A 12,122-nucleotide genomic window follows, 5' to 3' on the forward strand; every position below is an offset into this window, starting at 1 on the left:
TGTTTTTACCTCATCAAAAGTTTGATGTCTTGTGAAAGTTTTATAGCATGCATAATATATTAATGCCATACATGATACATGTAAATATATATATATTTTTTTCTGATAGGGATGTGTGATCAAGAGTTTAAAGAAGAATGCCTCAGTGTAAAGTTAATTAGTCTTGGAGTGATGGCTTCGCAGAGGAAAGATACTGGATTTCAAGCTTGACATTAAGGTGATAATAGTGTTGACTATGGAATAATCAATATAAAAATAATAACAGCTAACATTTACTGAGCGCCTACAAAGTGCCAGACACTATTCTAAGTGCTTTACATCCTCATAACAAATTTATGAGGTAAATGCTATTATTACCCACCTGACTTCTGAAATTTTCTTACCCCCGGTACTCCCTGGTGTTAACTGGGCACTTAATTTGTCGAATAAAATAAAATTTAGTGCTGCCAAATTTGTCAGCTGAACGGGACGGCATGGATTTCAGTGCTAGAGTGGGGGGTCAGACGACCCGGGTCTTCGTGTCTGTGGAGGCCAGCGGAAGCGTCGCATACCTGTGAGGAGCAACGTGAGCCGGTGGCTTAAATTTCCTGGGGTAGTGCTACTGGACTGAATGCATTTGCAATAACCGGACGCAGAAAAAAAAAAAAAGCGGAGACCAGGGGAGGCGAAACCCTTCCCGGCGCGAGTCCGAGCGTCTGAGAAGCAGAAGCCACACGTCCCGGCGACCTAAGTCCTGGATCAGCCGGCCCGGGGACCAGTGTTAGCATTTTCAATCCAAGGTGAGCTGAAGCCCCCGGTTGTCCTGCTTCGACGCTCTAGCCCTGGGAGCAGCAGACGCCGGAAGTCTCGACTGCTCCCCGCTGGTGCGCAGGACGGTGGGCGTTTACCTGTGCTTTCCCACGCCCGGAAGAACTCGTCATGCTCTCTGCAGCGTGGTGCTAGTGTTGCTCACAGGTTAGTCTTCCGCGGTGGTAAGAGTCTCCGTCTTAAGCGTTTGTTCCCGCAATTCGGGCGGCCGCCTTCGCGCGCGGGATGCGCTGCTGCTTGGAGAGTTCCCTCACGGGTCACTTCGCGGAGGTTCGCGCCGGCGCCGGGTCGCGGCCTCCCCGCGCTGCTGCTTTGGCGCCTAGTAACCCGCAGTGGCTCCGCCCGCTCGGAGTTAGGAGGCTGTCCCTGTGTCGAGCTAACCTTGACCTCCTTGTCTTGCAGTTTTTGCTGACCATCCCCAACAGCACACTGTAAAGAGTTGGGGTCCTCTCGAAGAGTTGAGACTGGGCACTTTTGTTGGTAGTCCTAGATTTCAACACCCTGAGGACTACGCTGCCCAAATTATTGTAGGAAAGAATTATCTGGTTTAGTGGTTGTAATACTTTTTGTCCCCGCCACACTTGAGTAACAGAAAAACCCTTCCAACAGGGGCTGACTGCGAAAGTGATTTTCTGTGTAGGGGACATTGGATGTATTTATGTATATATCAGTGCCTGTCAGGCTGTATGTGTGTTTGGGGGTGGATGCTGTGTAATTTTAAAAAATCTGTGGCGATTCTGATAATTTGATAACGTGTTTCTCCAGTCTTCCCCTAATTCCTCCCCATTCTCCCCCGAGGGTTACTGCTTTACTTCTAAGGTGGCTCACTTTTGGATAGAAGTAGCAACTCTTCGCTTACACTTGCACGTTTAAAACGCATATCAGATTGTGTTATTTCTGTCCTCAGAATTTTCCTGGCCTTCCCGTTGCTTTCAGGATAATACACGTTTCTTAGCCTAACTTCGAGAGCCGTCAGGGTCTTGATTCTGCTGAATTTTTCAGTCTTTGCTACTTTCATGGAAAACACACCTGCAGGTATACTCATATTATGCTCCCACCATGCCAGTCTACAGTAATTTAATAACTTTAGATATAGCAAAGTTTTATATGGTTTACTCAAGTTTTAATTTTTGTTCTAACATTTAGCCAAAATCGATTGAATTCATAATATTGCTAGGCACTGTTTTAAAAACGGGATAAAATGAAAACAAAACAGTCTTCAGTCCTTTAAAAAAATAAAACAGCTTCCTGACACATAGTTCACCTACCATAGAATTCACCATTTAAAACGTAGCGGTGGCTCACGCCTGTAATCCCAGCACTTTGGGAGGCCGAGGCGGGTGGATCACGAGTTCAGGAGATCGAGACCATCCTGGCTAACACGGTGAAACCCCGTCTCCACTAAAAATACAACAGATTAGCCGGGCGTGGTGGCGGGAGCCTATAGTCCCAGCTACTCGGGAGGCTGAGGCAGGAGGATGGTGTGAACCCGGGAGGCGGAGCTTGCAGTGAGCCAAGATTGCGCCACTGCACTCCAGCCTGGGCGACAGAGCTAGACTCCATCTCAAAAAAAAAAGAAAAAAAAACCTAAAAGTAATTAATACATTCACAGAGTTGTACAACCATCATCATAAAATATGCTGTAATCTTCTTCACCTTCATTAGTTGGTTTAATTTTCTATTTCAGACAGACTCCAATAAGTTATTCTTGTATTCTTTTGTTCATGTTTAATATGCTGCATTCAGTTTGTGAGAGCCATATTGGAGCAATTGAACATTTTCATCACTCCAAAAAGAAACCCTGTACTTATTCAGCAGGCTCACCTGACTTCCCCATCCCCACTCCCCATTCTAAGCCCTAAGCAACTATGAATTGACTGACTGTATATTTGACTGTTCTGGATTATTCATGTGAGTGAAATCATACAACATGTGGTCTTTTTCAACTGGCTTCTTTTACTTAACATTCATGTTCATCTGTGTTGTATTTAATAGCATGTGTCAGTACTTCTTTTTTTTTATTGCTGGTTAATCTTTTATTTTATGGGTATTACCACGATTTATTTTCCATTAGTTAGTGGACGTTTGGATTGTTTCCACCTTTTGGCTATTATGTATAATGCTGCTGTGAACATTCACCTACAAGTTTTTGTGTGGACATCGTGTTTTCATTTCTCTTGCGTATGTGCCTAGGAGTGAAATGGCTGGGTCATATGGTAGCTCTGTTTAACATTTTAAGAAACGGTCAGACTGTTTTCCAAAGCATCAGTGTGCATCTTTTTAACATTCTTAACAGTAGTGTATTAGGGTTTTGATTTCTCACTCCTTGCCAACACTTGTCATTATCTGTCTTTCTGATTCTAGCCATTCCAGTGGGTGTGAAGTGTGTGTCATTGTGTTTTCATTCTTTTTCGTTGACATGTAATAATTGTACATATTTAGGGACTACAGAGTGATATTTTGATAAATCTATACAATGTGTAATGATCAAATCAGGTAATTAGTATGTCCACCACCTCAAACGTTCATCTTTGTGTTGCGACCATTAAAAATCGAACTTTTTGAAAATACTGTGGTTTCAAATCATATTTCCCTGATGGCTAATGATGTTGAGCATTTTTCAAGTGCTTATTGCACATTTATATATCTTCTTTGGAGAAATGTCTACTCAGATTTTTTGCCCATTTTTAAATTAGGTTCTTTTTTGTAATTGAGTTGCAAGAGTTCTTTATATATTCTAGATACAAGTCATTTATCAGATATGTGATAGTCTTTTAGATTATGCTATGGTTCTTTTAAATGAAAAGCACATGAGATTAATTTTTTGTAGCCCTGGAGACCTCCTTATGGGTGTGTGGCTGTAGTTCAGAGAGTGATGGTTTTCCAACAACTATGTGGGAGGCCAGGCCCAGGAAAAATGCTGTGAAAGAACCTGTGAGGAGCATTTTAAGACTTGAAAAAGGAAGCAAGGGGAAACTTTATAATTTGCCATTCCGTATTGAGTTTTGTCTGTCTTTATTGATTTTTAGGAGTTCTTTGTGTAGGGATTTAAGCCATTGACTGTTAGATATGTGGCAGATATTTTCAATCTAGTTAACTTTGTTTTATATTTTTTACTATACTGTTTTACATTTTTGTGTAGTCAGGACTTTTCCTCTAAAAGCCTTCTGGCTAGTAGTTTAGGATATTGTTCTTTAATTACAGGAGTTATAGAAACTGACATAGTAGTTCCCAGTTAGTGTGACATCTGAGTCCCTGGTGGTATACTTAGCCTAAGAGTGTTCACTGTTTCAGACATTGGTGCCTCCCTGTCTGTCTGCCTTGAAAAATGTGCTGTGATCTGCTTCAACTTTATTCATTTAACTCTATTTTAAACAGACTCCAAGAAGTTATTCTTTTGTCCTCTTGTTCATGTTTCATATGCTGCATTAGATTTGTGAGAGCCATATTGGACAGTTGGTCACCAAATAGTAGGTACTTGTTTCATACTAGCAGGCATTTATTTGAAGATTTAATGTGTGCAGAGGTTGAGTGTAACTATCGTGTTCTGTATTGTTTGGGGCATGTTGGAAAAAGTAGTTTTATAAAATCCTATTAACATTGTTTTGTATTTTTTTTAAATTTTATTGGTTAAAAGGCAGTGGTAGTAGTAATATATATTATATTATTATAATTATTATTATATTATATAGAATATATATTCTATATAATATATATTTTTTGAGACAGAGTTTCGCTCTTGGTACCCAGGCTGGAGTGCAATGGTGTGATCTCGGCTTACTGCAACCTCCGCCTCCCGGGTTCAAGTGATTCTCCTGCCCCAGCCTCCTGAGTAGCTGGGATTACAGGTGGCTGCCACCATGCCCAGCTAATTTTTTTGTTTTATAGTAGAGACGGGGTTTCACCATGCTGGCTAGGTTGGTCTGGAACTCCTGACCTCAGGTGATCCACCGCCTCGGCCTCCCAAAGTGCTGGGGTTATAGGCATGAGCCACTGCGCCCAGCCAGTAGTAAAAGTATTTTTAGAAACTGAGCATTTTGCGAATCTAAGGAAAGTGATATACAATAGCTTCTAGAAAAAAATTGCATCTCTCTGTTTACATATAATGGCCAAGATTTCATTCTTTCCCCATGGCTTGATTCCAGTTAGAACTCTGTTTCTTGTTTCAGTGTTTTTTCTTTTCTTTTTAAAAATTGTGATAGAATATACATAACATAAAATTGGCCATTTTAACTATTTGTAAAGGTACAGTTCAGTGCCATTAAGTACTTTCACATTGTTGTGTAACCATAACCACCATCTATGTCCAGAACACTTTTTTCTTTTTCTTTTTTTTTTTTTTGAGACAGAGTTTCGTTCATGTTGTCCTGGCTGGAGTGCAGTGGCACATTCTCGGCTCACTGCAGCCTCCACCTCCTGGGATCAAGTGATTCTCCTGCCTCAGCCTCCCGAGTAGCTGGGATTACAGGCATGCGCCAACACACCTAGCTAATTTTGTATTTTTAGTACAGATGGGGTTTCTCCATGTTGGTCATGCTGGTCTTGAACTCTCGACCTCAGGTGATCTGCCCACCTCAGCCTCCCAAAGTGCTGGGATTACAGGCATGAGCCACTGCACCCGATCCAGAACACTTTTATCTCCACACACTGCACCCATTAAATGATAAATCTCCGTTCCTTCCTCTTGCCAGCCCCTGGCAACTACCATTATATTTTCTGTCTATGAATATGGCTATTCTAGGGTCCTCATAAAAGTGGAATCATAAAATATTTGTCCTTTTGAGTCTGGTTTATTTCATTTAGCATGTCTTCAAGGTTAATTCATATTGTGGCATGTGTTAGAATTTTCTTCTTTTTAAAGACTGAATAATATTACATTGTATTCCATAGAACACGTTTTGTTTATCCATTCATTAGTCGATAGATATTTGGGTTGTTGCCATCTTTTGGCTATTGTGAATAGTGCTGCTGTGAACATTGGTATACAAATGTCTGAGTTCCTACTTTCAATTCTTTTTTTTTTCTTTGAGATAGAGTCTTGTTCTGTTTCCCAGGCTGGAGTGCAGTGGTGTGATCTTGGCTCGCTGCAACCTCTGCCTCCTGGTTTAAGTGATTCTCCCGCCTCAGCCTCTCGAGTAGCTGGGACTACAGGCGTGCACCACCACGCCGGCTAATTTTTATATTTTTAGTAGAGACAGGGTTTTGCTCTGTTGGCCAGGCTGGTCTTGAACTCATGACCTCAAGGGATTCGCCCACCTCAGTGCTGGGATAACAGGTGTGAACCACCGCACCTGGTTGTGCTTTCAGTTCTTTTAGATATACGTACCCAGAAGTGGAATTGCTGGACTGTAGGGTAATTCTTTTGATTTTTTTGAGGAACTGCCCGTATGCTTTAGTGTTTTTGTTATTTACATAAAAGATGAGATTTAAAAGAATTGTGTAATTTAGGCATGGAGTATCACATTTACCTTTCCAAAGGGCTATTTCCTACTTGAAGGAGTGTAGGTGTTTTTGTATTAGGACTTGGAGATCTTTGAGTTTAAAAATTATTGCAATTCAGACTAAATAAAAGGTTTATCTTGGATAGTTTTCCAAATCGTAAACATCTCTATGATCCAAGATTTTTTGTTTTTTTTTTTTTGTTTTTTGAGACAGGGTCTCACTTTGTCACCCAGGCTGGAGTGCAGTGCCATGAACATGGCTCACTGCAGCCTTGACCTCATGGGCTCAAGTGATCCTCCTGCTTTAGCCCCTCAAGTAGTTGGGACTACAGGCACATGCCACCACGCCTGTCTAATTTTTGTATTTTTTGTAGAGATGGGATTTTGCCATGTTGCCCAGGCTGGGCTCAAACTCCTGAACTCAAGCAATCCGCCCGCCTCAGCCTCCCAAAGTGCTAGGATTACAGGCGTGAGCCACCTCGCCTGGCCTTTTTTTTTTTTCTTAAAGCTTTCTGTATTTTTAGTCTTTTTGGGGAAATTACCCATCATGATAGACTCTAAAATGGAGATGAGTTTGCAAACTTGTATAGTTCCAAAAGTCTGTGAATTATTCCGGTATCATACTACTGCTCCATTTGGATGCTTTGGCAATTACCCTGGTGTGCTGTGACTATTGCTGCTTCTGACAGGCAAGTTTACCTCCCTCAGTGCAAAGACAACCATGTCATTAGTTAGCTGAAGATTAGGAGATGACCAACATTATTTTCTTTTACGACTGTATCATTCTTTTTTCAACTATTCTCCTGTTGTTGGAACTGCAAATTATTGTGGGTACTGCAATCCATTTGAATAGCTGTGACCTCCCAGGGATCACTGGGAAAATGTAGAAAAACAGACAACAGTGTGGCTCAACCAAAACTTAGAAAACTAAGATTGCATGTGGCTGCCAGATCCTGGGAACAAGATGGCTTAAGGGCAGCCCTAAGGGATAAAGGGTAGAGGATTTATATGTGTTACACCCTTTCTACCAACCTCTCCCTCCCATTGCAACATCTTTCATAAGGTCTCAGTTTAATATTTCATTATTACTGTTACAACCCATATCATTTTATTAACAGCAAGTGTATTATCAGGAGAGATGGGAGGAACTGGTGTCTTAATGCGACTTTTGCTCTTAGTTTGGGTCTCTGTCATTTGGACTCTGATCTGGTGATCTGTTATCTTGTGGGCTCTTGGTGCCTGATGACATTTGGCATTTGCAAATGCACTGGAAAGGTCCCCAGATGGATTTAGATGTTCCAGATCTCATGGAACTTTGATGTCACTTGCGTTCATAAGTGATCTGGCAAATACCAAGATTACATAGATGCTAAGCACCCAACTTTCCCTGTTTATGCACCAGCTTTTTGAGGGAGATGAAACACGATCACATAAAGAATGTACTAGCTGGGCGTGGTGGCTCATGCCTGTAATCCCAGCACTTTGGGAGGCCAAGGCAGTCGGATCACTTGAGGTCAGGAGTTCCAGACCAGCCTGGCCAACATGGTGAAACCCTGTCTCTACTAAAAATACAAAAATTAGCTGGGCGTGATGGCATGTGCCTGTAGTCCTAGCTACTCATGGGCTGAGGCACGAGGCACAAGAATCGCTTGAAACTGGGAGGCAGAGGTTGCAGGGAGCTGAGATTGTGCCATTGCACTCTAGCCTGGGCGACAGAACGAGACTCTCGTTTTGTCGTAGGGAAAAGCATTTCCTAGCCAGGTGTGATGGCTCATGCCTGTAATCCCAGCACTTTGGGAGGCCAAGGTGGGCAGATCACTTGAGTCCAGGAGTTTGAGACCAGCTTGGGCAAAATGGCGAAACCCCATCTCTCTACCAAAAATACAAAAGAACTAGCTGGGCATGGTGGTGCACACCTTTGGTCCCAGCTGCTCAGGAGGCTGAGGTGGGAAGATCACCTGAGTCTGGGAGGTCAAGGCTGCAGTGAGTTGCAGAGGTGCCACTGCACTCAAGCCTGAGTGACAGTGAGACTCTGTCTCAAAAAAAAAAGTTACTGGAATCAAAGGTGAATGTTCCTAACTTTTGGTTATAGATTGTTCCTCTCATTGAATGTTCTATGCTAGGGGCAAAGATTGACTTCTGGTGTGCAATGGTAGTCTTTAGAAACACTGCTACATCATATTTAAGTATGTCATGTCAGCATGCGGTATTACATTAGAATCTTTCTAATGTTTTTTGGGCCTCAAGCCTTGGAGCTATAAGTAGCAAAACTTTGAAATTTATGTGAATACTTTCACATTATAACTTATGATTTTTCCCTTGGTTCTGAGTATTTGTATTCTCTTACCTTGTTTTTTTTTTAAATTACCATACAGTAAAATAAACTTTTTATTTTATAAATTTTAGCCCATGTACTGATTTGTATAACTAACACCGTAGTCAGGATGCAGAATAGTTGCCTCACCTCAAAAACTCCCTAGTGCTATCTCTTCATGGTTAAATATTCCCCTTATCCAAGTAACCAAAACCAACAAGTAAATGCCATTTTGTGTTTTTATTGTGGGAAGCAGTTACATTGCATCCTTGCTTTTCCTCTTTATTAGGGATTTAATCTAAGCATGATGGGCTAGAAAGGATAAAGTCAACATAGTCTCTTCATTTTTTTTCAGAAATTCATAAACTTTCTCATGCATTTAGTGTTTAGGTATAAAAACATTTGGCTAGTAATGTCTTCCAACAGGTGGCAGTGTTGTGCTATACAATAGGACTTACTAATAAAGATTGTGGCTTTTTGTCAGCTGGATGATAATTGCTGTACATTTTATACATCAGAAAATCAAGATGGTTAATTAAGAACTGACATTTAACTAATGAAATTACTTTTTAAAGTCTATTTCAAAATTCATCTTATTCTTGTAATGTTACTAGTAAAGCAGTCTATGGATAAAAGTATTCCTTAATACATTTGTATGTGTTTGCAGAATTATGAATTAACTCTTTCCTCAGGGTTAACCTTTGTTGCAGGGATAAGTCCAGTGTTGTGGATGAATCTGTGAGTTATGGAGTCTTATCAGTGCGACTTCAGATGTTTTATGTTTCAGCCTTCTCTATGACATGTAGGAATCCCTTTATAACATCTCTGGTAGTTGGTGGCATTGATCGGTAAATGGAGCAGCCATGGAAGAAAGATACAGGTTCTAATTGCCAGCATCCTGATTGTGAAGCCTTAATGGAGATGTTCAGTGAGAAATGATGAAGAGGAAGCTTGTGAGACATTTGCACTTAGGTGACTCATAGGTTTTCAAAGCTAACCCATCCAAAAAATGGATTCTCTTTTTCATTATACTTCCAGCAGCTTAATGTCTGGCAGTATATACTTCCCTAGGGACTGGGGCTGCCATTCATCCAGATGCTCCTGAGTAATATCCAGGGTCACTTTAAGACCTCTCAGTGTTCTTTAAATTCTACCTCCTAAGTATTTTCAAATATGGCCACTTCATCTCTATCTCTCTCGTTGCACAGAAGAATGATCTTTCACCTAGATATACTGCTTCTTAATTGATCTGCCAGGATATATTATTACCCCTATTTTTCACACAACAGCCATTTTTAAAAAATGTAAAATCTGATCATGTCACTCCCCATATTTTTATTCCTAAACAAGTTTGTTAGAAAGTTTGTAAGTTTCTGAAAACAAAACAAAAAGAAAAGGGACCATGTTGATTTTATCCTTTCTAGTCCTTCATACTTAGATAAAACCCTTAATAAAGAGGAAAGGCAGGGATGCAACATTACTGCTTCCTACAGTAAAAACACAAAATTATATTGAGCACTGAAACTCTTTTTTTCCTGTTTTTTTTTTTTTTGACAGAGTTTTGCTTTGTTGCCCAGACTGGAGTGCAGTGGTGCGATCTTGGCTCACTGCATTCTTGCCTCCCGGTTTCAAGCAATTCTCCTGCCTCAGCCTTCCTAGTAGCTGGGATTACAGGTGCCTACCACCATGCCTGGCTAATTTTTATATTTTTAGTAGAGATGGGGTTTCACCATGTTGGCCAGGTTGATCTTGAACTGCTGACCTCAAGTGACCCGCCCACCTTGGCCTTCCAAAGTGCTGGGATTACAGGTGTGAGCCACCATGCCCGGCCTTTTACTTTTTATTTTACTTAGAATAAACCTCAAATATTTAACTTGACCCACAACATTCCTCCCTCCTCCCTGTTCTGTGATCTGGCCTCTCTTCTTTCTGTTACAGTCTCATCTCATGCCAGTTTCCCCTTGTTCACTGTGCTTCTCTGGTGTTCTCTTTGCTCCTTGATTGGAGGAGGTGGGGAGAATAGATTCAAGGAAACCTGTTTGTAAGCAAACATACATTTCAGGTAATGAAAAAAAGGCTTAATAGTATATTGAAATATGTGGGTCAGGAGACATTTTCATAGTAGTCAGGAAGCCATCCATCCCTTTGTCCCTTTTCAACTCCTCAGATTGAATCTAGGGATAAATGCACATCGGAGTACAGATTCTGTGTGTGGGGAAAGTTATGTTCTAATAGAAAAGGAAATTTAGAACTTGACTGTAATTACCTGTAATACTGTTAGTTGTGGATTATCCTTTATATTTGGTAGCTGTCGCTTAGTTTGACTTTATTTTTGTAATTTCATTCCTCTAGAATTTCATTATTTATTAACTTTGTTTTTTCTGTGTGACAGCCTTGCCTCACCAACCAGTTGGACTATACATCCATGTGGGGCTTAGATGCTATTAGTGGCATCCCTAATAAGTGATAGTTGTGCAGTCTGTGCTTGAGTTTCTTGTTTCCCAAGGCAGTTCATTCCTGTTGGAGAGAGTTTTATTTATTAAGCTCTTCTTGGCCAGGTGCGGTGGCTCACGCCTGTAATCCCAGCACTTTGGGAGGCTGAGCTGGGCAGATCACTTGAGGTCAGGAGTTGAAGACCAGCCTGGCCAACATGGTGAAACCTCGTCTCTACTAAAAATACAAAAATTGGCTGGGTGTGGTGGCACATGTTATCCCAGCTACTTGGGAAGCTGAGGCAGGAGAATTGCTTGAACCTGGGAGGTGGAGCTTGCAGTGAGCTGAGATCGCGCCACTGCACTCCAGCCTGGGCGACAGAGTGAGACTCCATCTCAAAAACAAAAAAAAATGTAGATTCCTGGTAGACTGAATCTACTTCTAATCTTGCTCCCTGTTGAAACCCCATTAAAACCGCAGTAAAAACCCAATGGACATGGAAAATAGACAATATCAACACATTGTAGAGTACTGAAAAGCCTAAGAATGAGTAGAAATTAACTGACACCCAAGACTTATGAATCCTGAGTTGGCAGAGGGAGAAACTATGAACCAATCAGATTTATCCTCTAAATCCTCATAAAGCTCAAGAAGTAGCAAAGCCAAGTGTCTCTGAAAATTGGGGTGCAAAAGACATGAAATAAGGAAGATTGGATAAATGTTGCTAAGAAACAACTCTCCCAATGCATGCTGTTCACCTTGGGACAGATTCTGGAGGTTCAGAGCAGATGATCTCTGGATAAAGTTGTGTTTCCATATGGGAAGTCACTCCCAGAATTTCTCAGGAAGTTTGTGTTATTTTAAATCCCAAACCCTGAGGAAGTTTACTGGTAATTCCAAATTGGGAAAACAGAATCATTTTCCTGAGAATTAAAGATCAGTAGTCAATAGTATTAGATATGATTAGCTCTTAGAGCTCCACTGATGTCAAGTGGAAAGCAAGAGCAGGACATGCTGACACCGACTAAAACCTTAATTTAAGGTGTACATCTCTGGGAGTTGAGACAAGAGCATCTAGGAGATAAGCTTGTGATCTAAACAGCCAGTCTCATAGCTGTTGCCATCTT

General features: G+C 41.1%; 1 protein-coding gene across 5 annotated transcripts in view; it reads left to right on the plus strand.

Moving 5' to 3' along the window:
- Nucleotides 1-697: 697 nt before the first annotated feature.
- Nucleotides 698-12,122, plus strand: part of LOC116812506 (cytochrome c oxidase assembly factor 1 homolog) — a 94,896-nt gene continuing 83,471 nt past the window's right edge. For 2 of the 5 annotated variants that reach the window (XM_032758247.2, XM_032758246.2), the window contains exon 1: nt 860-954. The gene's annotated coding sequence lies outside the window, so the exon portion shown is untranslated. Of the gene's footprint in view, nt 780-859; nt 955-12,122 lie in introns of those variants that run through there. The other 3 variants (XM_032758249.2, XM_058445426.1, XM_058445430.1) reach the window with 2 other exon arrangements.

This window comes from Hylobates moloch, unplaced genomic scaffold, assembly GCF_009828535.3.
Source record: "Hylobates moloch isolate HMO894 unplaced genomic scaffold, HMol_V3 SCAFFOLD_1, whole genome shotgun sequence".
Taxonomy (NCBI): Eukaryota; Metazoa; Chordata; class Mammalia; order Primates; family Hylobatidae; genus Hylobates; species Hylobates moloch.